Genomic DNA, 24,621 nt, shown 5'->3' on the forward strand with positions numbered 1-24,621 from the left:
TTTTTTTTTTTTTTTTTTTTTTTTTTTTTTTTTTTTTTTTTTTTTTTTTTTTTTTTTTTTTTTTTTTTTTTTTTTTTTTTGCCTCCCTGGCCGCCGCCGGGGGCAGGGGGCGCGGAGACTTGAAAGGGCGCGCGGGGCACCGCCTCTCCTGCCTCCCTCTCCAGCCTCCTCCCGCGTCCTCCACTCCAGCCCCTTTCCCTCCTCCCGCCTCCTCCTCCCTCTCCCTCCCCGCCTCCGCTCCCCCTCTACCTTCCCTTCCCCTCCCAGTTCTTAACCTCCTCCCTCCCGCCAGCATCCCCCTCTCCCAGCCCCGGATTCAGCGCCCAGTTCCCCTCTCCCCCTCGGCCGCCGCGCCCCCGCCGGCCAGGAAAGAAGTGCCCTTCGCCCTCCCGGCCTTCACCCTGGGCACTGTGGACCCTTTCTCTTCCCGCCGCAGGGGACCACTTGTGAAGGGTGTTCCGAAAGGGGGTGGGGGGCGCTGCAGGGCTAGGGGACTCGTGGAGCGGGTCTGAGAAAAGTCCGCTTGCAAGGATTGGTGTGTGTGTGTGTGTGTGTGTGTGTGTGTCCCCACGCGCGCGTGTCCGGGCGCAGAAGAGAAAAAGAGATTAGGAGAGAGGGGAGATAGTGCAAAGAGGAGTTGAGTGCTGGAAAATTGCTCAGGGTGGGGATGAGGCAGAGCCTCCTCCCTCAGGGGTGCAGTGCGCGCCTTCGCCAACAATCTACCCCCTTGAGCAAGGAGCCCTGTCACAGGCCCCAACCTGTGAAGGGAATGGTGTAGGCAACAGGAGCCCTTGCTCTTCTTCCCCTTCCAGGAGGCAAGTGACTTGTTGAAACACGGGAGGAATCTCCAAGAACACTCGCTGGCAGTCCCCAAGAAAGTACACCGCGGCCCCTTCTCTGGTTCCTCCTCTTTCCCAGCCCAAATCTTGGTTTTTATCTGTGTTCTGTGGGCCTTTGGGGGTATAGTCTATTTTACAGTGTCTTTTAAGACCCAAAGGCAGGAATGGCTTCCACTCTCTTAATTCCCCAGGGTGCTGGTACAAGCTGTTTCTGTCCATGGCAGCTCCACTGCAGGGTTGATGTGCCAGGGCCCTGAGATTTCTCTGGAGCCCTCTCTGCTGCAGAGCTCCTCCATGGGCCATTCACCAGCTCCCAGGAGCTTTATCCAGCCTCTTAGGCTAAATGTCACCTCCTCCTCACACTGGGATAAGGAGCAGCCACGGGACCAGATGGAATCAAGAGAACATTTCTTGACTCTGCTAGTGTTTTTCATAAATAAAACACTTAAAAAGAATGCCTGATTTCCCAAGAGACCTCTCGGCCCTTTTGAACAATGTAACAATTCAACTCCTCATGCTCTAGACTTTCAGACTAGTGGGACCTTAGCATGGGCGTAAAACTTAAAATAGATAAGAATACGTTTGACAGTTGCGACTTTTCTGGGTTTTTTCTTTTTTTTTTTTTCCCATGAGAAAGCCGTGGGTCTTTTGATGGGATGGTGCTGATACTGTTTGATGTGCTTTAATTTTTATCACCGTCATTATCGTCTTTCCATCTTCAATATGAGGGATCATAACATGTACCACCTGCCTGGCTCACAAGGATGTTGTGAGGATTCGGAGCCAATGTTTGCACATCTCCAAGATGAAAGGCTCTGGCTGTGTGAGAGGAGGGCACGTTGAGCAGGAGCATTCTTTTGGGCTGGGCTTGCTTTCCAGCATCTCTCCTGGGCCCACTTTGTTCCAGGACTCGGGCTTGTCCCTGTTAGGAGCTTTGGGTAGCAGATTATGACTTGTTGGATTTGAATGTTGCCCAAAGGTCAATCGTGTTTAGAGCAGGAACTTGGTTTCCTCCCGAATGCTGGGCAGTTGGAAATGATGTAAACAGCCTACTTGGCTGCTTAAAGCCGAACGTTAGCCTTGTCACCAAGAACACATACTAGGCAGTGTTTAGCTTTTCTATGACTGCTAGTCATTGGATGATGCTTTTTAAGTCTCTCGGCGAATATTTGAAAGAATCAAACAACAGGAGAGAACATCAGGGATGGTGTGTTTATGAATAAGCAACGGGGTCAATAGTACTTGAAAAATGTTAAGGTCATTCATCACATGTTAGCAGAAAAATTAGGTAATATATTTGTTAAATAATTATTTGGTTCTGTTATTTAAGAAAAAGAGGAAGAAAACCAGCAGGCCAGCCGATAATTTGGTGTCATCTTGACAGTCAAGTTGATTCAATTTTTGTTTTTCCAACTGGTTTTACTGGTGTGGTATAAACATAGCCAGAATGATGTCATCAGTTTAAAATGTGTTTTGCCAGTTTATTTCCTACATGTAGTGTCATAGATTTAAAGGCTCGACCCTCAACCCTCAACATAATATCCAGCCAGAGTCGCTGCTCCCAGAAATTCCCTCATCGCCTTCTGCCTTGCTTTGGCTGTAGGGTTCACTCTCTGTATTAGTTTTCACTTTTTCCCTGAGTGTGCTCGCTTCTGGGAGGGAATAATGAAAGCAACAGTAGGAATTTGTCTTAGAGTGATTACATAGTACGTGGCTATCCGCTTAGAGTAATAGAATTGGGATGAGGGCCTTTTCTGGGAGGTAATAAGGTGGCTGTGAGCTCCAGCTCAGAAGCCGGCCCCTGCAACCTGTGCAAGGAATTTCCCCAGGCCACTTGCAAGGACCAAGCCTTGAACCCGAGCATCTGTAGGTAGGTCCTGGTGATAATGGGAGAGTCCCTGGCCGGGGCCCCTGGACCAGATACCCTCAGCAGTATCAACCCGTGTGTTACAATAGTCAGAGCTACTCATAACTAACTTTTGGCATGTTGATGGGGAAAAGGAAAGTCAAAGGGGCTGAGTTCTCAGGCACGTGGCAAATCAGAGGCACACTTGGAACTCCTGTGATTGTTCTGTCACCAGCTCACAGGGCTTCTCATGTGCTTAGGGAGTGGTCTTTTCCCCCAAACACTGTTGATCCTAACTCAGAGCCTCTACAATTGGCCCCATCTCTGAGTCAGAACCACACTTTGCTCTTCCCCAGTAACTCTGAGTCAAGAGCACATTTTCTGGAATGGACTGTGCTTGCCACATAGCTCAAGTGATCACCTAGGCTTGATTTTCTTAGGAGGATGTCTCAAGTGTTAGTGACCAGAGTAGTGGACAGGTCAACTGCATCGTTATCCCAGGAGGCACAAGGACCAATGTCCTTTAAAACCTGTGCCAAAATTTGGTTTCCTAATCAGTCCTTGGGAAAACCGACGAAAGGTGTAGAATCATGCAAGTCATTTGCAGCTTTGGAGATTTCTCAAAGCAAATGACAGTTTCAAGGAGGGTCAGAGGAATGAAAACATGAATTCTGAAATGTATTTAACTATGAATAAGGCTGAAAGTATTTTACTACTGCTGCATCCTCAGAAGATGGGAAGTGTCACTGGGAATAGACTTTTCTCAAAACTTGCTGGACGTCAGTGCCCAGCCTACGACACTGTAGAAATGCTTCTGAGTGTGAGAGGCTGGAGGCTAGGAATGGCATCTAGTCATGACTCAATCCCTCTGAGCACCTGCGTTGGTGTTTTCAGTCTTTTGCCCCCAGCAGGACTTCAATAGTTGATAAAGACATTACATTTTAAAAATCTTATACAGCTTCTGTAAGAGGCAGAGCTAGTAACATTATCCTGAGGAGTCCTTAGAAAGGGACATACGTCTGAGTTACATTTTTAAAATACGTTAGTTAGAACAAATTATTTTGAAAACAAAGTGTAGTTTAGATAGATATGTTTCTGAGTGACATGGTCTTCTGAGCTTCAGAAATTAAAGGTTACATCCCATTGTATCTTCATGGCAGTTATCTGAAGAAACCACTAAAATGTTTGTAAGCCTAGCATTCATTCATTCATCCAGTCATCCATCCAACATGTATGTATGAATCATCCCAAAACAGGGAGAGAGATGCGTGAGGATGGCCCAGCTTATCCTTCCATTCACCCTGTGTCACAAGTCTTTGCGGGGCTGATGACAAGACTTGGGACCCTTAACACCAAAGGAAAATATGATATCAACAGGAACAGGAGGCAATAAAGGACTTCAGTAACATTTTTGTCTATACTTTCATGTGCCCCTTATAATATTCTTTCTTGTAAGGCTGGTTGCCCTATATGTCCAACTGCTTTATCTGCTTAACAAGATTACTTGGCTTTTTGAGGTCAGGAAGAAAATTGGGTATTATGTTTGCCTCTCCTCCCCCCAGTCCCTTCACAAGTCTTTCCATAATGGGCATTTGTTGGGCTGATAGATGAGGCAGGATAAGATCAGACCATCAAGAAAGAGTCTTTATGAAGCCAACACCACCCTAAGCCACCGCAGCACACAACTACAGAAACAGGAAGACACAAAAACACTGGTATTCAATCCAAGCACGCCCTGTGTTGTTATGGCACACATAGCAACGCTCAAACATGTTTGTCAAATGAGAAATGGGAGGCAGTGTGGCGCGCTTGGTAAGGAGCCAGGTTTGCCAGGCTCAGGTCTCGCAGCTCGAGGACCTGGGGCAAGTTACTTAACATGGCTGTGAAATGGGGTAAGAGTAGCATTTGCACAGAGTCAAGTGCACCCTAAAAAATAACTCACTGACAATGATGACTTCAGACTAGACCATACATTCTCTATGATAGTGAAATCTCCCGCAAGAGGGTGAAAAGTGAGTTTTGGTGGGGAGAGGGTGTTGAAAAAACAAAACAAAACAAAACAATACTAAACACCTCTTATGATTTGTGGTTCTCCAAAGGGGCACATTGCTTAAACAGGTGTACTGTATATCCACATTACTTACAATTTAATGGGGGCAGGAGGCAATTAGGAATAAATGTCTAAAAGCCTCCTTGGGGGCCAATAATGAGAGAAGTTGGAGCACGAGTACTAGAGGAATAAAGTTAAGATTAGTCCTGCTATAATTAATCATATAGCAAATGTTCATAATAACTTCATTTCTTTAATTCACTTGATATGTTTTGATTATATGAAACCAAATATTTTTTTTTAAAGATTTTATTTATTTATTTGACAGAGACAGCCAGCGAGAGAGGGAACACAAGCAGGGGAAGTGGGAGAGGAAGAAGCAGGCTCCTAGCAGAAGAGCCTGATCTGGGGCTCGATCCCAGAACGCTGGGATCACGCCCTGAGCCAAAGGCAGATGCTTAACGACTGAGCCACCCAGGCGCCCCTGAAACCAAATATGTTTTACTTCAACTGACCATCTGGTGTGGCATTCTACCATCTGATTACATCATCATAATATCACATTCAAATACTGTTTATCTTCGATTTAGATACTTGAACAATTACTAACTCTCTTCACAGGTGGGAAAGCTAAGGCCAAAGAGATTAAGTGGTTTGCCTTAAAGTCATACAATCTTCGAGGGGCAGAATAGGTAGGGTTCCTAACTTCCAAAGAAGGTGCTACCTTCAGCTCTATGGCCCTACCACCAAAAATAAATGCCTTTTACCTCTTGGAAGTAAAACAAAACAAAACAAAACAAACTTTGAGTTAGATGTGTTTTGAGACATGCAAGCTAGAAAGGCAGTGCCCTTGAGGATATTTGGACATTTCTTGCAACTGTCATCTGGATGGTTGGTGCTGCAGTTCCCTACTTTACCTGTAAAATATGCAAACAGTCTAATTTCTAGAACAGGTTATTGCAGTCTGTAAGATAGGCGGGCAGAGCAGGAGGTCACCAAAGTGCTGCCCGCTATTGCAGTCTCCCAACTTCTCAGCATGAGGGCGTGCCCAGCCCCATCAGAACGTCCATGCCTGTGTTAGTGTGCTTTTGGTGGTGTATGTGCACGGTGGTGAGCTGTGCAGGCATAACCGTATATGCTCTCATCTCCTCTCCCTGAAGTGCAGCTCTCTAAAACAGTGTGGAGCTTAAACAAAACAGTCCTCCCGGCCATCAACGGCAACATCGCGGAGTCCATAGCGACGCTTAACTTCCGCGTTTGTGTCACACTGTAATTCTCAAAAGATGTCCAAGTACATGGTCTCTTTTGATCTTCATGCAATTTGGTGAAGGCCAGAGGACCGCCAGGGCTGTAGGGATGCCAACTCGAATTTCAGAGAGGATTACGATGTCTCTGCTAAGATCTCATGACACAGAACACTTCACAATTTTGCATTCCATGCACTGACAATATTACTTTAGCTATATCAGGGCACAGCAGGACCTAGCTAAGGCCTAACTGTTTTATTTTTTATACAGAACTTGGTGTCCTTGCTGCCTCTATACTTATGCAGGCAGCAAGGGGGAATATTTTATAAATAGACACAGCATTCAAAAAGCACTAGAGTTTGGTTAAAAATAAATTAATCAGGGACATCTGAGTGGCTCAGTTAAGTGTCTGCCTTTGGCTCAGGTCATGATCCCAGCGTCCTGGGATCGAACCCCACATTGGGCTCCCTGCTCAGTGGGGAGTCTGCTTCTTTCTCTGCCTCTCCCCCTGCTTGTGCTCTCTCTGTCAAATAAATAAATGAAATATTTTTAAAAATTAATCAATCATATTAATCTAGGAAAGCTATAAGGGTATGTAGTTTATTTTCTTGGATTTTATCTCTAGATTTTTCATATATGTTCGCCTGGTGTTTAAATTAGTGGTTGTTCACAGACTCAATTGATTAGATGGGATCTAATGTTTTACTGTAATGGATCCATCAAGTCAAATGAAAAGCAGCAAATATGCTGGCAAATCATGCTGGAAAATAGACAAGGAGGTAAGAAACTGAGTCATGCACACCAACTAAGCTTGTAGAACAAGAGGTCAGCAGACAGTCAATCCATCCAGAACAAAGCAGCGTGCTTAGGAAGGAGTGTCTGGTCGTAAAAGTCTAATGCAGACCATTTGGCTGACCCCACACCAGTGGAGATGCCATCCAACCGTGCAGCAGAATAGCACCACTAAGGACAGCTGCACAGCCACCCGCACACATAGTGTCTGCAGGTGGACTTGGGCAGGTGGTCAAGCTGAACAGTTAGGCTGTCAGCCTTGAGGCCAGAACTCACTTCTTTCCTGTTGGAATGGGATAAGGGTTGAGTAACTCCAAAACAGTCGAAGTGAAACAGCTTCTTAGAGGTTGGAAGGCTTTCTAGAAGGCTATTTGAAGAGGGCTGACCCCACATATTATAGTCCAATTCAGTAACTCAGGTTTAAAATCTTAATCCAATCCCTTGGACACAATTTTGCACAGAAGACCCTCCATTCCCCCTCCCACACACACTTCCACTGCTCTGCCCTAGAGATGTGACCTTCCCATGGAGCCCAAGCACTTGTGCCGAGCTGAGCCTGGCTGCAGGAAGTGGGTGCTAGAGCAGAAGAGCTACAAAGCACTGTGCAGACAGCAGTAGTTATTACAACGAGTGCCAGGGGACAAGTCCACACGTGCAGGTGTCTGGCCCAACACTTTTAAAATCCTCACCTTCAAGTGTCCATCAATAGATAAATGGATAAAGAAGATGTGATATATATATGTAGATATAGATACGTATCTATATAAAATACATACCATTATATATAATATATATTCCATCATATATATTATATTCCATTATATATATATTATATATATACCCATTATATATATGGAAAATGTTATGGAATTCCATGTATTACATATATATAATGGAATATTACTCAGTCATCAAAAAGAATGAAATCTTGCCATTTGCAGCCACATGGATGGAGCCAGAGAGTATGATGCTAAGTAAAATCAGTCACAGAAAGACAAATACCATATGATTGCACTCATATATGGAATTTAAGTGACAAAACAAATGAACAAAGGGGGGAAAAAAAGAGACAGACCAAAAAATAGACTCTTAACTACAGAGGAGAAACTAATGGTTACCATAGAGCAGGTGGGTGGGGCGATGGGTTAAGTAGGTGACAGGAGTGCACTTGTTATGATGAACACTGGGTGACGTATGGAAGTGCTGAATTACTATATTGTACACCTGAAACTAATATCACACTGTATTTTGGCGATACTGGAATTAAAATAAAAAACTTAATTAAAAAAAAACCAAATAAGTCCCCATCTTGGATAGTAAGTTCCATGGCTGGCCAGCTCAGCTCAAAGAGATAAGTTGGTGGTTAAGCATGTCTCTGAGCAGAGATGTCTGCACAAGCAATCACAGAAATTCTATTATAACAAAATAATTTGAAAACAAATAGCAGCTCTCTCCTATAAGCCAAAGAACAGGGACAATCTAAGAATAAAGGAGAAGGAAAAGAAACATTACTGAACAATCTTAGAATAAAGGTGCCATACACAGAAAGCCAAACACAGAGAAAGGAAAACATTCAAAACCTTTTTTTCTTTGTTCAACAAATACTTATTGAGTCTTATTTCTCCTCTTACACATCCCTCAGATCTGAATTCAGATGCCGCTTCCTCTTGGAAGCCTTCCTGGGCCTCAGACCATCCTGCACAGACTATTTTTGAATATTTTTGAGAATATTTTTGAAAATTAAAACCTGCGTTGCAAGTATAGTTACGCATGTGGGGGAATCACTACCACCAGAAACACTCCTGATTTGAAAGCCATTGGTTTCCTAAAATTTCCCCTGAAGATCTACTACATTATATCTAGGCCTTTTCCAAACACGTATGATAAGAGTGGAAGGAACCATACCGATACATGTGATGGCATATTTTCACTTTTTCTACAACAATGGAGGCAGCATAGTGGGCTTTGGGTCCTGGCCTACTGATTACAGTTCTGACTCCACCATCTGTGAGCCCTTGTGCAAACCAAGTCTCAGGCTTCTCATTTGGAAAATGGTCATAATAGTGAAATAACTACTTTTTGGGGCTGGTGGGTGGATGAGGGGTGTGAATTACGTATAGCACAGTGCCTGGTCCCCAGAGGAGCCTCACTGACGTTTCTCTAGGAATCAAAAGGGGTGGGTGCAAGGGGGTGCAGCTTGGGCTTCCTCCTTTTATGCTCTCCCGTGTTCTGGGCCTCCTATTACAACATTGCTCGAACAGCCTAACAGCCTTCCGCATCTTCTTTAAATCGTGCATTCATTCGATAAACATTTACTTAGCAGCCACTGTATTTCAGACGCTGTTTACATAAGTGCACCACTATTTTCATCAGAAAAACACAGAAGGGTCAGGATTAGATGAAGGAGTCTTAGAAAGATCCCCGTCTCTCTGGTGCTGCCCTGGGTCATGCTCAGCACTCATCTGACTTGGCCTCCTTCTTTCCTTTACCCCGTCCTCCCCGGATATACCAGAGTACCCTTATTTCCTCTGCCCTTATTCCCTAACAAAACAAGAATTGATCTCATAGAAACCATTCATACTAAAATGCAAATAATTGATAAGTCTGAAGTGTTAGCATTTAAACAGCAGATGGAACCCTGACCCAGAATGAAACTGGAGAGGTGCAATTTCAGGAATCAGTTGGAAGTAGAAGGAAATCCAGGTACTATCTTGAGTGACCACCCCGACCCCAGAGCATCTCAGTTGGAAGTAGAAGGAAATCCAAGTACTATCTTGAGTGACCACCCCTCACCCCAGAGCATCTCAGTTGGAAGTTGAAGGAAATCCAAGCACTATCTTGAGTGACCACCCCGACCCCAGAGCATCTCAGTTGGAAGTTGAAGGAATCCAAGTACTATCTTGAGTGACCACCCCGACCCCAGAGCATCTCAGTTGGAAGTTGAAGGAAATCCAAGCACTATCTTGAGTGACCACCCCGACCCCAGAGCATCTCAGTTGGAAGTAGAAGGAAATCCAAGCACTATCTTGAGTGACCAACCTGACCCCAGAGCATCTCAGTTGGAAGTTGAAGGAAATCCAAGTACTATCTTGAGTGACCACCCCGACCCCAGAGCATCTCAGTTGGAAGTAGAAGGAATCCAAGCACTATCTTGAGTGACCAACCTGACCCCAGAGCATCTCAGTTGGAAGTTGAAGGAAATCCAAGTACTATCTTGAGTGACCACCCCGACCCCAGAACATCTCAGTTGGAAGTAGAAGGAATCCAAGTACTATCTTGAGTGACCAACCTGACTCCAGAGCATCTCAGTTGGAAGTTGAAGGAAATCCAAGTACTATCTTGAGTGACCACCCCGACCCCAGAGCATCTCAGTTGGAAGTAGAAGGAAATCCCAGTACTATCTTGAGTGACCACCCTCACCCCAGAGCATCTCAGTTGGAAGTAGAAGGAAATCCAAGCACTATCTTGAGTGACCAACCTGACTAGCATCTCAGTTGGAAGTTGAAGGAAATCCAAGTACTATCTTGAGTGACCACCCTGACCCCAGAGCATCTCAGTTGGAAATAGAAGGACATCCAAGCACCCTTTTGAGTAACCACCAGATCCCAGGGCATCTCACCTTCTCAAAGCACTCACGTTGCCCATGAGCCTCTGTGCTTGTATTTAAGAGGCTGCTCACTCTCTTGTGGGGGTGTGAGTGAGGGAGTGGTGAAGACTTGGCTTTGCTGTTTGTTTTGAACTCTGGGGAAGCCAGATTTCTCTTTCGTTTACATTATGGCTCTGGTTGTTTTATGTTTTATTTCTCGCTGGGGGTGGAGAATTTGGTGACACCACTGGAGTGTTGTCTTCTGGTTTTGTTCTAACTTGTTATCTCGCTCTATTCTGTTTTCCACTTTATGTAATATAACTTCAGTATCTAGATTACCTGAACCATTAATTGGGTTGCAAAACCCTTCCCTTTCCCACGTGAAAGCAGAGAGGAACATGAGACATGGCTACAGATAGTCGCCATACGTATTTAGTTAGATTTGTTGTTTTTTAAAAAGATTTTATTTATTTATTTGAGAGAGAGAGAGAGAAAACGAGCAGGGGGAGGGCAGAGGGAGAAACAGACTCCCCACTGAGCCACAAGCCCATGGCAAGGCTCCATCCCAGGACCCTGAGATCATGACCTGAGCTGAAGGCAGACACTTAACTGACTGAGCCACTCAGGCTCCCCCATATTTAATCAGATTTGTAGGATCATTTGCTTCTCACATGTGAGAAGGTTCTGTCCTCTCCTCTCCTTTTACTATCCCTTGGCTAGCCACTATCTTCTCTAAAGTATTACTGGGGAAAGGCTTGGCATGCACAGCATGACCAGAAGCTCTACCTGGTTTTCATTCTCTGTTTTGCTCAGATTGCTGTTATCTTAGGTTTCCCAGTGGTGATTTCCGCATCATCAGCAGGCTGGGATGGAGATTCCCGGCTCCTGTTCTCTGTTGGCCAGTGACATCACGGATGAATTCTCCTGTAATAGATAGGGAAGTTGGTACATTTCAACAGCTGGTTGGTGGTCCCATCATTGAATATGCTGATGGTCTTCCCTGTTGTCCAAGAGCATTTTATGAAATGGGAAAATGTGGATGACCCCTGGAAGAAGCACTTTGTGTCAGGATGGATTGCAGGCTCCAGATGACTCTCAAGGTGGGTCAAAGACCCTGAAAGTGGTTATGGTGGCCTGGGGCTGGGGTTTGCCTGTCCCGAGACCTAAGAAAATTACTCTGCTATTTCAGTATTAACTAAGGAAAATTTAAGAGTCTATTTTCACCTGTGGGACTTCGTATGATAAATGTCAGCTATAACAAATTTATTTATAAATCATTGTAAAAATTAGTGTACCTGGTTTAAATAAATAAATAAACAGGACAGACTCTAGCAAACAACTTACTATCACTTCTTTTGTTTGGAAAGAGGTTTGCCCTTTTGAGGATGAAAGCAGAGACATTTTCGTATCAGAGTTCCAAAATAACTTTTTACAATTTCTATTCCTTTTGGATGCAAAGCTCTTTGAAGTTAAAATAAATAGAAATAAGAAGACAGAAAACAAACAGTAAAACAAAAAAAACATTTCTCTGGATTGCAGTAAGCCTTGTGATTCTTTATGAGATAGGAAATGCAAAGAAAAGTGGTATGTATTTTTTTTTGTCCTACTGAGAAGTGAGCTGTAATGTTTATTTAAAATTTCCCTCTTGTTTACTTTCTTCTTTCAAAGTAGAGCAACTTCTTCTAGTAATCTGAAAATGTAGTATCTTCAATGTATTCAGGTAATTTCCAGTGGAAATTGAAGTTGTTACAAAGAAGAAATGGAGTAGTTTAACTTTAACTCATTTGCTTTTGGGGGCTCAGTTTTACTTATAATACATAAAATATATACAGCATGGCTAAAAGCTAGCCTGAAATTACACACACAAAGAAAAGTAATAATCACATTAAACTACATTGTATCTTACTACACAATGAAGCGATCTTCAGGCAGCTGCCAAACAATCAAGCTTTGTGTGGGTGTGAGGGTGGGGGGCGCCTGCTTCATACATTCACGGAATACACATGGTAATATGAATAAACTGGAGAAAAACAAAACAGGACTGGGTGAAGTTAATATGCCAGCCAGTTGACAATCTCCTGTGAGCATTTTAGCACTAACATTCATACAAAGAGGGACAATATTAAAACCATGGCTAAGAGAACCGACTCCTTTTATGAAGCGTATGAAGTGTAGATGGTGTCACTAGATTAGACAGCACAGCTTTGTAAAAGTAAACTAAACCATCTGCTCAGCAAGACCCGTGCACGGGGCGGCCTGACCGGGTCTAGTATCTGCAATGAATGAGCATTCAGTGCACTGATTTTCTATTGTCCCAACGTCAGTGATGGCATTGCTCAGCCTCAAGACAGATGACGAAAGAGATGTTCGATTAAGTAGCAGCAATGTCATTGGGACTGCTTCAGACAAGGCAGGAAGGCTGCTGATTAGATGTTTAGGAAAAATGCTAGTAAGTCTCCTGGTAAGTGTTCGGTCAGATAAGATCACTCAACCGCTGATTCCCTGATCTTGCCCTGCCGGAGTGATCTGTCCCAGCAGAGAGAACCACAGACCACTGTGCGGTGGAGACAGGTTTCTCTTCTGCTACTTAAGGCTATGGAGTCAACCATGGCTTAGGCATTTTTTTTTTTTCCAGTGACACTGAAAGTCATGGCCACGGCTACAGTGACCGGAACTGGCCAAGTTGACAGCTGTTTCTCAAACCTGCATTGTGGCAGCAAAGCTCTGAATGTCTAGGTTGAAAACTGCTCCCAGTTTTAAAACTAGTTCATACCACAGACACATGGAAAAATGTTCAAAATCTTTAGCCATCAGGGAAATTCAAATCAAAACCACACTGAGATACCACCTTTACACCAGTTAGAATGGCAAAAATAGACAAGGCAAGAAACAACAATTGTTGGAGAGGATGTGGAGAAAGGGGATCCCTCCTACATTGTTGGTGGGAATGCAAGTTGGTACAGCCACTCTGGAAAACAGTGTGGAGGTCCCTTAAAAAGTTAAAAATTGAACTACCCTATGACCCAGCCATTGCACTACTGGGTGTTTACCCCAAAGATACAGACGTAGTAAAGAGAAGGGCCATATGCACCCCAATGTTCATAGCTGCATTGTCCACAATAGCCAAATCATGGAAGGAGCCGAGATGCCCTTCAACAGATGACTGGATTAAGAAGCTGTGGTCCATATATACAATGGAATATTACTCAGCTATCAGAAAGAACGAATTCTCAACATTTGCTGCAACATGGACGGCACTGGAGGAGATAATGCTAAGTGAAATAAGTCAAGCAGAGAAAGACAATTATCATATGATTTCTCTCATCTATGGAACATAAGAACTAGGAGGATCGGTAGGGGAAGAAAGGGATAAAGAAAAGGGGGGTAATCAGAAGGGGGAATGAAACATGAGAGACTATGGACTATGAGAAACAAACTGAGGGCTTCAGAGGGGGAGGGGGTGGGGGAATGGGATAGACTGGTGATGGGTAGTAAGGAGGGCACGTATTGCACGGTGCACTGGGTGTTATACGCAACTAATGAAGCATCGAACTTTGCATCGGAATCCAGGGATGTACTGTATGGTGACTAACATAATATAATAAAAAAAAATCATTAAAAAAAATAAAAATAAAAAAATAAAACTAGTTCATACCGGATCAAATTGTGAGGTCCAGTCAGGGTCAGGAATGTGGTGTTGGTCTGCATGGTGGTAGAAAACTACACATCTGGGGGAAAGAGAAGGCAGGACTGGAGGTCAGTGCGTGGACTTGGGTGTGTGAAGGGCCCAGCTTCAAATCTTTACTATAGCTGTAGGGCTTTGGCACATAATTCAATCTCTCGAAATCTTGTTTTCTCGTTTGTCAAATGGCAAAGACAGCAGTGAGGATCTCATAGCATGGTGTGAGGATTAGCTGAGATGACACATAAAGCTCTGTGCCCCGTGCCTGGTGCCTAGCAGATGCCAATAAATGAGTGTTTAGTGGGAAGAGCTGAGCAGCCTTTGAGATAAGCTGGGCAGATGAGTTCCTAATGGTGCTAGCTCGTGCCAGCAGCCAGTCTGAGATCCCATGGCAACTCTTCACATCTTCCTTGAAATCTATTTGAATCACTAATTGCACAAGCTAGGGTTCTTGGCTATAAAGCAACACAGACCAACTTTAGTTCATTTAAACTGAAAGCACACAGCTGGTCTGGAAAAGACACAGCCACGGCTGTCACTGGACCAGGCCATGAAGATTGCCCCGTGGACACCAGTGACACTGAACCCTGGGAATGACCACTAGACCTACTGCCCCATCCCCTTGAAAGTGGTGACTAACTTCACCTGCTCGCTCCACCCACATCAGAATGGATTCCTAGAGGACCCTTTTTGTCACCATGAGCTCCAACTACAAACCTGGGGCCGGTGAGTTGGATTGGCACCCTTGAAATCCCTTGAGGTCACTCTTTGGGGAAGGATGGGCTCTTCTTATTCAGGTGTTCTGCACTACTGCCCCCTGGGGGCTGCCTAATTCTGCAGTGGGGATCAAGTTCATTTCAGCGCCTGGAAACTGTGGCTCAAGAAGGGTTGTTTGAGGACTGGATGGTGGCTGGGCTCTGGATATTTCAGCCCACCCATCTGTAATGGTCACAGTCTTCCCTGAGGCTTAGAAAGTGGGAACTCGTGGGTCTCCTTGCAGAAGACATCTAGGGGGTTAAATGACAGAAAACATGGTGGGAGTAGAAAGCAATGTGTGGGAATATCAATATAGAAGAGGACATCACTGGATTTTGAAGAGGGAAATCAGCCGAGGGAACAGGCTCAAAATGCCCAGCATATCACTGGTGCAGGGGGAGAGCACCTCGGCTGCAGGGAGGTCAGCGCAGAGCAGTTTATGCCTTGTCGCATGGCTCCAGCATGGATTGTCCCAACCCTGTGTATGATGAGGGTTGAAGAAGCTCCGTGTGCCCCTACTGGGGTGCTCATGGAACTTTTACTCCTACTTAAGCCAGGAAAATCCATGAAAGATAACCAACGCTTTCCCTACTCCCAGGTCCATTATGTGGAGAGGAAAGAGTTACCACCATCAGCGTTCTCCAGATATAACTGGCAGGGGTTGATTTAACATCACACGACATAGTTATACTTTTGCCTAGTCCCAACCTTAGATTGGAGATGGGAGGGTGGAATACGCAAACATGATTGGGAAAGCCACAAGACAGTGATTTCCAAAGTGGTCTGTGGGCACTTCCTGCCTCATGAGGGGGATGGAAGAAGATAGCAGCATTTGTACTTACTTTTATTCTTGTGTCAAAAATAAGAAAAAAGATGAAGGTTTCCTAACTTTTCATACAGAGGCTGACCCGTCACCCTCATTTGGTCTGTGTGTCAGGGGGTCTCAGGGCTCAAAAGCGCAGCCCTGGCAGGACCCTCACAGGTACTGGCTACAGCCCGCTGGGGCACAGCTGTGCACGTCCCAGGAGTCTTTGATTTGCTGTTTTCACAAACTAAGAACTTCAGATGGGGAATGTTCATAAAACTCTTTGAGGAGACTGTGAGTGAACATATCTTTCGTACCACTCTGAGGTTGTGTTAGTCTCATGGGAACGTTCTTAGGAGAGTTATCGACTACAAAATAAGTAGTATCTTTTTTCTTATTAATAAGGGACAACACACTTGAGAAACTCTGACCTTTTCTTTAACCATAAGTCCATGTCCGTGGAAAGCTACCTAGCAGGGGTTTTTGGGGGGACAGATGGGGAGGGGGCGGATGAGGGAAGTAATCTCTTGAAAAAGCAAGGCTCAAAAATAAGTAATCAGCAGTTACTTATTACCCTCCAAGCAAAGGTGACTTTAAAAATAATAAATGAGGAAGAAACTGGTTTTCAAAAGAGACTATTCTACCCCCAAATACTGAAAATACATCCTTGCAATTGTTGTGATCACTATATGATTTTGTTGATAACATCATATAAACACCCTTATATCTCTACCGCTGAAACACTTGGAAAGAAAACTTTCTAAACTGTCCAATTAAATGCCCAAATATTAAAGTGCAAAACTTCCTGATTAGTTCACAATGAAACAGAACTGTTCAGTCTTTTTTTTCCTTAGATTTTATTTATTTGACACAGAGAGAGACAGTGAGAGAGGGAACACAAGGAGGGGGAGTGGGAGAGGGAGAAGCTGGCTTCCTGCTGAGCAGGGAGCCCGATGCGGGGCTCGATCCCAGGGTCCTGGGATCATGACCTGAGCTGAAGGCAGACGCTCAATGACTGAGCCACTGAGGCGCCCCAGAACTGCTCAAAGTCTTGATTGACATAAGAGAATGGACATTTTTTAGCCAATCTCAATGGAAACTTTGATAAAATTGGTAGATAGGATTGAAAAATGAATGTCATAATTTAGAACACCCAACCAATACAAAGTTTCTTCCATTTGGAGAGATGTAACTGAGTATTGCCTGCTTCAGCTGCCAGAGCTCTTATAGCTAAGAATGAAGACAACCATTTAACTCTCTTTATCACAAAATATTAAAGCAAGATTTTCAAAGATTTTTCAAAAACAGTATGGTCAAAAAAAAAAAGCAGTCGGGGCGCCTGGGTGGCACAGCGGTTGGGCGTCTGCCTTCGGCTCAGGGCGTGATCCTGGCGTTATGGGATCGAGCCCCACGTCAGGCTCCTCTCCTATGAGCCTGCCTCTTCCTCTCCCACTCCCTGCTTGTGTTCCCTCTCTCTCTGGCTGTCTCTATCTCTGTCGAATAAATAAAATCTTTAAAAAAAAAAAAAGCAGTCAATCATAGGACAAAAAGATATTGTTTAACACCATTAGTAATGTTTAAAATACTGTTTAGTTTAACTTTATTTCATCCTTTTAAAAATCGTCTTTATGTAGGTTTTCTCAAGGATATAGTATAGTGTTGCTTTTTTTTTTTTTTTAAACTGATGGGATGTAGGATCAAAATGTTAAGAAATCTCAGCTCTAGATGCTTAATAAAACTGGCAGAAATTGGATCCCATCCTAGAGGAAAAGGCAAGTGAAAGATGGTCTTCTCCCCATCCGTTAGAGGATATACCATGTAAAGCTACATTTAAAACCTCAAGGGGTATAACTTTGTGTCTCAAAAAGTTAAGGACAAAGTTTAGCGTATTGACTTGAGAAAATGTGTATAATTTTACATGTTGAACTATTTATAAATGTTATTAAATTTTTTTAAATATTGCCTGAATAAGGGAGGGTCAAAAATAGCTGGTTGTAGTAGATTGAAAATTACAAGAAAGACATAATTGGCCAATTGAATATAGTAAGAAGAATTTTAGCCTGTTTAATTTCTATTTATTTTAACATACTTAGTTTCAGCTTCTAATTTTGATACATTTTAGATAATGGTTTGCTAAATATCAGAACTTTTTTTTTAAAGGGTTTTTAGAGCATAAATAATATGCCCTAAAGTGGAAGTTTGGGGAATGTTTATGCCACGTTAACTTGATCAAAAAGATTGATATGTTCTACAAGTTCAGTGAAATCTCGTTATGTCCATTTAGCTCTTCACGATTTGCATTTTACTTGATTTTAATTACAGAATCCTGTGGAGCTAGTAACAGCAGCATTTGGGTTTTTGGTCTATTTACCTGCTTGCTTTTGATTCATTAAAACATTGTCACTTCCAACTAGTTTCTCCTTAATCACCACCCACATCTATATAACTATATGCTCTTTTCATATTATGTCTCCGAATATAGCCAAACCGGATAACCCTGAAATATCTGGCCTGTTCAACTCCTACACACAAAGTTAAGTTAAAAAGGCAATATAGTACAAGATAATATCTGTTAGGAATTTACAGTAATGATTGAACAATTACTAAAATATCCAATCTATCAAGGATCCATAATGAATCAACCAGTTTCAGCAACGAGCAAATAAACAAGTAAGGCAAAATGCTCATTTGACCTGGAACTAATACATCACTACATGTTAACTACCTTGAATTTAAATAAAATCTTGAGAGGAAAATAAATGAATAAATAAATAAACTAATAGGGAAGAAACAACAGCAAAAAACCCAAAATGCCCATTTGAGCTATCATAAAAATAGAACATTTTCTGTATGAACTCTATTGTAGGTAATTACATGATTGTATATGAGTTTATTTTGTGTCTATTCAGCAAAATGGGACAGATAAGCCCTTTCAAGAAATATCAATGACCATGGGTCAAGCTGAACAAATTTCAAACAAAATCTCATCCATTGCTAGTGGTAGCTTTAAGATAATTTTTAAATGAATTTTTCATATTATTGACTTAAAAGCTTTCCACTTAATTTTGACCCTAAATTTTCTGACTCCTTCAGAAATCCAGGGCCCTGGCATAGCATTTGCTTCCTATGGAGTATTGGGGAAGTCCTGCCCCAATTACTTCCAGATGTCTCTCCCTAACCCATACCAGCAACTCTGGAACATATGCACTTGTTTGGGGGAGGGAATAATCCTTTTGAATCAGAATCTGTTTTCCAATGTTCAGTATATGAAACTGGACCATTAAGACTTGGACATTTGATGTGGTCCAAATTGCATCTCTTCTTCTCATGTATTTGATGAATGTTAATTAGTTGTTTTAGGTTTTCTTTTAATGATTTACTTTAAAAAAAATCTCCCCTAATGTATACTCTTTCAAGACAATACCATATAAAACACATCTGAAATGTCACATGTGGTTTGCTGAAAACAATTATGTTTCTTTATTGAAAGGTTTTTCTTTCTTCTTTCTTTTTTTCCTTCATAGTTTCACTCTTAAAATGTCAAGTAAAAACGCTAGGAAAAAAATCAGTTAAATTATATTCACATGAACAAATAACAAGTTGCCTCAGAAGGCAGACTATTTGTTTGACCACAACATACAAATATCTGTATCAGGGTAAACGCGCACACACATATGCTTATGTGTGTGCTTAGATCTGTATCTTCAGACACCAAATGGCAATCATAAACTTTGAAGATTAAGTCTATTTTAAAAAACAAAACAAAGAAAAAAAAGAACTATAAAGGGGAAGAAAGCTTTGAAACATGTCTGTAAACCATGTGAATTGCATTTAGGTTTTTCAAAGAGAATTGAAGGCTTTTAATTTCAACAGAAGTAAATTGCTGTCATTATTAATAGCAGACATGTGGCAATGTTTTTAATTGAGACCAAAAGTGTGGGTTCTTCATCGCACAAAGACGGTGCAAACTCAGAGGCTGTGAAATCTTCAAAATCAATTTTTAGTCCCCCAGAGGGTTTTTTTTTTAATGCCTAAAAATTTAGTGTGCAGCCTTAGAGCTCAAGGAATAAGACATTTTGAAAAGTAGTGATAATCCTTTGAGTAGGAAAAGAATGCCTATCATTACAATTAAATGAGGGTAGCCACGAATTGTGGTTTTAATGAGAATTAGGGCAAAATCTACTCCTACAGATGCTTCCAGGCAACACACGAACACCTGCTTCTTTGTCATTCTTTGACATTCTTTCTCCTAGGATTACACACTTCTCTACAACATGGTTTGACTTAGGGAACTAAATATAATTTAGTAAGTCTGTTCCCTTCATAAAAGAGTTAATAAAACTGCCCCAAATTTATAAACAGACTGATATTACCTGGAAAGCAACAGAAAGTGGTGAGGCTACCTTCAAAGAACTTTGTAGTCCTACTGGGGAGGTAGCTATGTGCAAATAATTGCAGTTTAGTGTGGAAGTCCAGTGATACAAATGTGAACTGGCCTCCTGGTAATACAGAGCAGGGAGCTGGCAAGGCTGCTGGAGGAGGGGCCCTTGCTCAGGGAAGGTTTCTGGACTAGCGGTTCTCATACTTCAGGGAGCATCAGAATCCCCTCAAGGACTTGTTACAACACAGACTGCCAGGCTCCACCCCAGAGTTCTGATTCAGTAACTCTAGGGAGGGGCCCAAGGCTGTGCATTTCTGACATGTTCACAGGGGATGCTGAACCGGCTGGTTAGGAGCCCACCCTTTGAGAACCGCTGCCCCAGATGATGAGGTCCTTGCCTGGGTGTTTGTAGGAGAAAAAGAGGATCATTCTAGGCTTACAGAACGCCAAGGGTGAGGGCCCCAATAGGGAGCCTCTGGGGAGCTATAAATAGCACTTAGGGCTAGACAAGGGCTGGTTGTTCAATAACTGGGAGGTTCCCAGGATACAAGACTAAAACAGGACAACCTGGGCGAACCTAGATGGTTGTTCACTTGGGAACAACAGGGAATGAAGCCAGACATAGGGGCATAATTCACACCCCAATCTTCCCTGGAGCCAAGTCATAGGGCTTCAACTCCAACTGGGAAGCCATGGCAGCCATAAAAGGACCTTTAGCAGAGAATCTTATTAACGTTTATGTTTTAGGAAAATCACTTCAAAAGTCCCGTGGATGGTCTTGATTTAAAGAGGGAGCAATGGAAGGCAAGCAGGGAGTTAGCTGCTGGGTGAATTCAGGGACCCAGGGGGAGCCTGCCTGACCTGAGGCAAGGTTGCCTGAGTGGTGACTGGGAGGGGGGAAGGAAGCCAAATACAGTAGCTAGCCACAGCATTACTGGACCTGCTGCCCTGGGCTCCCAGTTTTGAGCTTGGGGGCTGAGTGGACGGTGCTGATAAACAGTGCATCCTTTCGCGGGTGGAGATAGGAGACTGCGAACATTTGAACGAGTGGCCCAGGTTACCATGTCCACTGGGGAAGGAGCTACAACTGGATATTTCCCGACAGCACGCATTTGCTACCACACTAGTCTACCTCTTTGTTCACTGTGTGTGCTTATGCAGTGACTTTGACATCCTCCTAGGCCAGGGGTGGTGGTGGTGGGGGGGTGACAAGAGCCTCCTTCTGTCCTTCATGGAGCACTAGGACCAGGGAGGAAGCGAGAAGCTGTTTCAGCACCTGTGCCCAGAACACTCCCTACTCCTGGACTTCCTTTAAGGGCGGCATCTTGAGCCTTCAGGGAACACCCTGTATTCTACTTAGTTTGTGGCTTTTTCACTCCCACTCTGACCCTGTGTGTGCTGGCTTGTTCTAATCTTTGTTCCAAGTTTCCCATCAGTGAGGCGGCGCGCAGACTCAGGCTTTGTCGGCTTTTGAGTGTACCCTAAAGTGACTAATATTGGTTTTTAAATGAATTTCTCTTGCTCCGAATTAATCCCTTATCCATTTTGGCCCGCTGGGTAATAATGCTTCCAAACACAAGCTTTGTGAACCATGTTGACACAGTGGGAGTGTTTCAAGGCTGTCTGACGAGCACCTTCTACTTAACATCACTGCTAATTGGAAATAAATCCCCAGTTTCAGAGTGAGTCAGCTAGCTTAATAGGAGCTTGGGGCCATTTCTATACCACTGCTGTGCAAACAGGGGCCAAGCAGGCTTTTTGCCTTTGGCTAGGGTTAACCAGTTTAAAATCCAGAAACAGGTGAAGGTATTGGAAACGGCTGTGTGTACAGAGTGACCGGCCTGGATATATTCCCTCCCCTGATCAAAAGGAGACCAGCACTTGCTACCTAAACAGACTTTTTCTAGTAGCTCTTAGGCATCTATGCCTTGGCTTATTTTGAGAGGTGTGTCCTACAGTTTCAACAGGGGCAAGGCTAGCTGAAGACAGGGGAATGTCTGAAGAGTAGGAGGTTGATCTTTGGGGCATGATTACATATCGCCCTTCTCTACAAACACCCCTCCTTTCAAGGATATGTGGTGCCCCAATTGCAATGGAGATTCAGACGTCTTCTGCCACTCCCAGGCTACTGGGGGACCCTGCCCAAGTCAGTCCAATTCAGACCATGCCTCTCAAAGAAGTGTCTGGCAAACAACCCTTGCCCAAAGGAAATTTCTCATAGTGTCCCCATCTCAAATTTATTCTTCCAACCTATCTGTACCTTAGTTCCTCATTTGACTTTGTTTCTCAAACTCACCTCCTTTGCGGACATATTCGGTCTTTGGAGTCTCTGCTTTACAGATGCCTGTTCCTTGGTCAGTTTTGCTTTCTGCCCACCAGCTCTGCTTTCTTCCATCCTCATTTCCCCAGGCACCTGCTGCTGACCTTAGGTATTGCTGGTCCTCGCTCAGTGTAGGTTCCAGCATACATCCATTATTATCCCTTCGGATTTCTGTCTTTCACCTATCAGCAGGTCGATAGGAGATCTGATAAATGAATTCATGTGGATGTAACCATAGTTGATAATTCAAAGGACTGATAATTTTCGGTGGGCTGGTGTCTTTCTGTGTCCTTCAAATCACACAACATAGGCAAGTGCCTTCTCTGCTTGTCTTTAAGGTGAATTCTGTGCCCATGGGAGCTCCTTTTAAACTGATTATTGGTGTACATAACCCTCTTTCTCCAGATCCACTAATTTTTCACCCCCTGAGGCCAATTTATTTTCCTCAAAGAATGACTACAGTATACTTCTTGTAAAAATGGTTCATATTTGATATAAAAATCTAAGCAATGCAGAAAAATATAAAGAAAGGAAAAAAATCATCCTAAACATCATCACCAAGAATTAAGTATTATTAGCATTATAGAACAAATTTCCAGCGATCTTTCCAGGAATATTTGCAAATAAAAACAGACTCACAACATCATCTTATAAACATGACATCATGCTATCCATTCTATTTTTTCAAAAAATAATTAAAAATCATCTTTCTTAAATTAAGCAGAAACTTGTAAAATAAAGGGATTTCAGGAATTCAGTTCATTTTTTTTTCTCCATGAAAGTCTTTCCTGAAGACATTCATTGATGAAAAAGATCCAGAAAACATCAAATGGCAGGAGGTGTTGGTTGTTTTAAAGTCCATTTCACTTTTAGACGAGGTAAAATCTTGTGAAAAGTGGGATATTTGTGTACTTTTATTCTTCTTCCTGTCTCCTCTCTTAGGTCCTACGTGAGTTTAAGTTTTGTAACATTGATATTTCATTTTGTAACCACAGTTCTCTTTGTAAATGATTCCTTACGCACCATCAGTTCTTTTACTGTGGTTATTCTATTCCTTGTTTCTTTACTTTGATTTATCACTTAATTGGCTGGATTTCCTTCTTAAATGCTTGAAAGGAAAACTTGGCCAGATATCATATTCCTGGATCACTTTCCTTTAGCATCTTACAAACATTGCTTCATTATTTTCTGGCATTAAATATTAGTCCTCGGTTTCTCCATTTATCCCTTGGTTACATCAATACATAGTTTTTCAAGAAGGACTCTAGGGTGCTGTATTTCCTGAGTTCTTTCATGTTTGGGACTTTCTGTACTTGAATGACATCTTGGTTGGGTGTAACATTCCTGCATCATGCTTTCTTTCCCTTATAACATTGCTCCAATGTATTTTGGCTGTGAATGTTGTTGTGGACAAGTCTGAGGCCTCAGATATTCTCTAGAAGCTTCTTTATTTGGATGACTGAAGAATTCTTGATTTTTACTTGGAAGGTTAATAACAACCAGGAGAAGTCGAAAGAGTCATAATTTTTGCATCAATTTTCCAGAAAACATGTCCCCATGGTTAGGAAGTTCCCTTGTCCCTATATTTTAGGAAAATTCATTTCTTGATGTATCTTTGAATACTTTAAGTTTTCATTTGTTGACTTTTTTCCTTTAAGGGTACTAGCTTTTATCTATTGCATTCTCTTTATTGTGATTTGTCTTTTTCCTCTCCATTTACTTTGATTATTTGAATCTATCATTTTATGTGAGTAATTGACTTCTGACTTTAACTATTTTGTTTCTTGTTATTTCTAATCTACTTATTGCTTCTGGAATGGTATTATTTCCATGCTCAATATATTTCTTCAGTTCTGCAATTCTATACACCTCAATCTGAGTTTTTTCCAAATGCTATGTTGCCTATTCTCTGGAGTTCTTTTTAATGTTAAAGCGGTGAGTTTATGTACAGAAAGGATTATTTATGAGTTATTTGGCTTAAAATGAATATTTGACTGACTAAAATTGCAAATGTTATAATACAATTTCGACTTCAAGTTTAATCCACAAATCTATCTGTTCTATTTATAAATATAAACTTTGCACAGAAATTAATCATATAAGTTTGAATTACTTTATCTCTATAACTTATTTCTCAAAGCCGCATGTACTGATATATTTCCATATTCAACAACGTATTCAAAGAGGAGGAGTTTTGCCTCCTCATGTGGCCTGGAGTTTCCAGGACCAAAACATTCTAGGCATCCGTGTTGTTGCTTGTCAACCAGGGATCCGAGGGAGGAAGCAGGAGCTGGGTGGACACTTGCAGGATGAGTTT

This window comes from Ailuropoda melanoleuca, chromosome 14, assembly GCF_002007445.2.
Source record: "Ailuropoda melanoleuca isolate Jingjing chromosome 14, ASM200744v2, whole genome shotgun sequence".
NCBI classification, from domain to species: Eukaryota; Metazoa; Chordata; class Mammalia; order Carnivora; family Ursidae; genus Ailuropoda; species Ailuropoda melanoleuca.